Here is a 5,000-nt window from a genome sequence, read left to right as displayed (position 1 = left end):
GATTTTAGTCCCTTGACTATATCATTTATATATACTATGACTCGAAGTGGCCCACGAACGGAACCCTGAGGAACTCCACTAGCAACATTTTTCCATCCAGAAGTTTTTCCATTTAAAACAACTCTCTGTTTTCGACCTTTCAACCAATTACTAGTCCAACCTAATAGGCTACCACTTATTCCATGCAAAGCTAATTTAGTAAGTAGCCTTTCGTGTGGGACGGTATCAAAAGCTTTTGCAAAGTCTAGATATATTAAATCTATATTGTTTCTTTTGTCATAATTCGAGATAACTGTGTTGTAGAATTCGAGTAAGTTAGTCACGCAAGAACGTTTCCGTCTGAAACCATGCTGGCTATCATTTATCAAACGGTTATTTTCTAAATGATATTCGATATCATTTCTGATGATAGTTTCCATTATTTTCCTACGATCGAAGTCAAACTTATAGGCCTATAGTTATTTGATTTCTTTTTGTCACCTTTTTTGAATATGGGAGTAACGTTAGCTAGCTTCCATTCTCTTGGGAAATCTCCGGATATGATGGATTTCTTGAAAATAATTTCTAATGGAACAACAATCTCATTTTTTCATCTCCGTTAAGATTCCTGGATGCCAAACGTCAGGCCCCTGGTGTTTTTATTAACTTTGAGTTTGTCTATACACCTTTTAATTTTTTCTTTTGTTATATTTACCGTAGTGAGTAAGTTTACCCCAGACTTTTCACAGGTTTCAGTTTGGAATTCACTTTGAGGTGTTTCGTTTACGAATACCGAGCTAAAATAATTGTTTAAGAGATTACACATTCCTTCATTTGAATATTCAAGTTGACCGTCAGCAGATAATAGTGGACCAATGTGATTCCTAACAACCTTTTTATCTCTAATGTAACTATAGAATTCTTTGGGATTCTCTTTGGATTTCTCAGCGATGTTCATTTCGTATTGTCGTTTTCTTTTTTCTTATTGTCTTTTTTAAATCTCTCTGTATTGATACATAACTTTCATAGTCATTAGATGCACCGAGCACTTATATTTCTTATAAGCCTGTCTCTTTTTAGCAATACTTTTTTCAGTTTCTTTGTCGAGCCACTTTGGCTCAACACACTCAACACACTCAACACACTCAACACCGTCGCTCCTCCCACACCTCTGCTTGGCCTCGCAAAGAACCTAGTGGCTTGCTATACTCGCTAATTTGAGAAATCCATCACGGTGGTTGTTACATGGATGCAAACTGATGTAGGCTGTCTCAATTGTCCTTCTTTCTTTCTATGTAGTACCTCTGTTTTCTCCCAATCTGGTAGGTGGCCAAAATTGTTAAAGTGGACCATTAAAGATTTAGAAATTCGGTGGGCTCTGACGTCACTTTTGTGCTCAGATGTCCTCTTGGCAATCCCTCTGTCAGTCTCTCTGTAATAAATAATGGGACAGCTTTTGCACGGTATTTCATAAACTACGCTGTTCTCCTCCACTTCGTCCTTGTTATTACTTCTGTTGTTTACAATATCATTTATCCTGGTGCCAGTGCTGTAAGCAATTTTTAACCCCGCTTTAGTGAGAAACTGTCCCATCTCACCCGTGAGTCTAGAGTTGGGGACAGACAAAAACCCACCGCTGTCAACCTTGTTCTCTCCCAATGTGTCACTTTTTCTCCTTTTTGTTATTTTCAAGGCCTTGTCTTTTAACATGTGTAACAACCCTTCTGGATAACGTAGTTTTCTGAAAACATCAAATATGTACTTCATTTCTTCCTGTATAAAATCCTCACTACATATTCTATATGCCCTCAGGAAGAAATCTATGATAACTCCACTTTTCATTTTGTCTCTGTGGGCAGAGTAGTAGTGTAAAATGTCGTCTTTGTTTGTGTTTTTCCTGTAGACTGAAAATGCTGTCTTATTTCATTTTCTCCATATCACTGTGTCCATATAGGCCAATCTATCATTCTCCTTGTGGTTCACTATGAACTGAATGTTTTGTTCTATACCGTTTAACCTATACCGTTTAGCTTCTCGTTAAGATCGGTTTTTCTAGGGGCAGTGGCAAGGCCCATTATAGATATAAAATGATCTCTTTCTAATATTTCCATGTTTAGTGAAGCTAAGACAGCACTGAGGGGACTCCCCATAGCGAGTCCACGACACTGAAAATATTCCTTGTTGTTAAAGACGAAAGGGCCAAATTCTACACATAGAGATATTAGTTTTAAAAAACCCTCCTTACCTAGGGGTAAATCCTCGTCCCTCATGTTGTTGACCACCTCTCTAGCTGCCTTTAACGCACCTTCAATGGAAACATTAGTAAATAGACTTGTTACATCATATGAAACAAGGGTCTTATGAGATAGATCTACATCCCTTAATCTCTCAATCAAATCGCTTGAATTTTTCAAATGGGCTTTGCTCACTGATCATAGTCTAACGGACAATGGTTTGGCTAAACACCTGGCCAATCTATGAGGTCTACCCAAGAAAGAAAGAAGGACAATTGAGGCAGCCTACATCAGTTTGCATCCATGTAACAACCACCGTGATGGATTTGTCAAGTTAGCCAGTATAGCAAGCCACTTGGATCTTCGGGAGGCCAAGCAAAGGTGTGGGAGGAGCGACGGTGATCGGGGAGGAACGGGATAAGTTGGGAGTATTTAAGCTGTTATTTTATTTCTTTGTGTACACTCTGAAGAAGTCCTTCTAGGATGAAACGTCAGTAACAAAATTCCAACGGTTTTTGGCGTTTACCTCACCACCCTTCCACTCATTCTATGTTACGTACTTCAATATATATATATATATATATATATATATATATATATGTATGTATATATATGTATACATATATGTATGTATATATATGTATATATATATGTATATATATATATGTATATATATATATATATATATATATATATATATATATATATATATATTATATATATATTGGTACCTTGAGATACGAAATTAATTCGTTCGTATGTAAAAAAAAAGTATCTTAAAACAATTATTTCCATTGAAATTCATGGAAATAGAATAAATCTGTTCCAGCGATACAAAATTACCCCATAACAAACTTAAATTACACAAAACAAGCACAATTTATACATAAATACATGATTAATAGCGTTAGAACAATGTTTAAGAGTAAGCCTATCTTTCATAGGCTTGTGGCCGGGAAGGCTCTTTTCTTCCGAGGTAATAAACGTGCGCCTAGGCCTTTTTCCCCCAAAACAGCCCAGTTTCATTGCAGTTGAAAACCTGCTGCAGTAGATATCCTTGTTGAACTACAATAGATTTAAAAGTCTTTATGAAGTCGCCAGATGCCTTAACATCTGCACTGGATGCTTCTCCACGCCTAACTACAGAGTGAATGCCAGTTCGTTTTTGTTTTTGTTTTGTTTTTTCAAACCACCCACGACTGCCTTTAACTTCCTCACCAACACTACCTTCCGATGGTTCTCCCTCCTTCTCAGCTGTATCACGTTTAAAGTCTTGGAAGATATCGATAGTCTTTTCTGAGATTACTGTTACTGTAACAGAGTCACCGGCCAACTCCTTCTCCTTAATCCATATTAAAAGTAGGCGCTCCACCTCATTATGTAGGTTTGTTCTAAGCTTCGAAATAATGGTGACGCCTTTGGAAGGCTGCACCTTCTTTATTGCATCTTTATGCTTAATGATCGTGGATATTGCGTCCATACTCTCTGGCTAAGCCACTCACCCGCACACCACGCTCATGTTTTACAATTATTTCATATTTTACCTCTATCGAGATAAAAAAAAATTATTTTCACTATTCTTGTCCTTACCTTTGGGACCCATGGTTATACACAAAAATTAAAATGATAATACACAAAACAGGAACAAACACGACGAACAAACAGCGATGATGTAAACAATTTATTCATCATCAAACAAATTGTCAACAAGTGGTGGACTAGTGGACTAGCTAGGTAAGACCACCCGCTCGCGCGGGATCGGTTTTTGTGGGAGGGGAAGAATGTCTGTAAGAAAATGAAAAGATAGTAGTAGTGTATAAAAGAAGAGGGCTTCTGCCAGCGGGCGATTAGGGATATTTATTACGCGGCGTCGTGGCTTTGGAGGTATGGGGGGCAGGAGACTTGGGGTTGGAGACTGAGATTGATATGTGTAACCGTTAGGTTACGTAGGAATATTTATTCTTCTTATCCTCATCCAACAGAATTAGGAAACGAGTTGGAACTTAGTCTTAGGGAAAGATAGAGAAATTGTAAATAATTTTAGTGGTAGGTAAACTGAAATGAGAAGATGTAGTAGGAAAGTTAGAAATGAAAATAATTTAGGAGAAGAAAAAGTTTATGTAGTTGTTTGTGCATGTACTTGTGTTAGTTTTGTTTGCGATATGGTTGGGTGTGCATTCTACACATAGAGGGTTGTTGCCTCCAACGTGTGTGCTTCCAGTCTGACTATTAATGGGCTACATACCTTATTATTATTGTTATTATTATTATTATTATTATTATTATTATTATTATTATTATTATTATTATTATTATTATTATTATTATTATTATTATTATTATTATTATTATTATTACTATTATTATTATTATTATTATCATTATCATTATCATTATCATTATCATTATCATTATCATTATCATTATTATTATTATTATTATTATTATTATTATTATTATTATTATTATTATTATTATTATTATTATTATTATTATTATTATTATTATTATTATTATTAATTATTATTATTATCATATTATCATCATCACTATCATTACTATTGTTGTTATCACCAAAGCTGGTGAAGGGATACATTATTGATATGCGCGGCTATACACGACTTATCGTGTACACCGCACGTGGGAGAGGCGCAGCTGACAGATAGTCTGTACGGTGTGGTCTAGGTGTAATGTGTTGTATTAGGTGTTTGTGTCTGTCGTGCAGTTTTTCTAGGTGTCTCGTGTGAAGCTTGTGTTTGTGTTGGTTGAGTGGACGGCTGTTGTTTC

General features: G+C 35.9%; 1 protein-coding gene across 1 annotated transcript in view; it reads left to right on the top strand.

The window, feature by feature from the left end:
* The window catches only part of LOC143026894 (uncharacterized), a 39,483-nt gene that overhangs the window by 6,067 nt on the left and 28,416 nt on the right, over positions 1–5,000 (top strand). The window lies entirely within an intron of this gene.

The sequence above is a fragment of the Oratosquilla oratoria genome, chromosome 7 (assembly GCF_046742065.1).
Source record: "Oratosquilla oratoria isolate Oo_2021 chromosome 7, ASM4674206v1, whole genome shotgun sequence".
Classification (NCBI taxonomy): domain Eukaryota; kingdom Metazoa; phylum Arthropoda; class Malacostraca; order Stomatopoda; family Squillidae; genus Oratosquilla; species Oratosquilla oratoria.
This window is presented reverse-complemented; position numbering and strand designations above follow the sequence as displayed.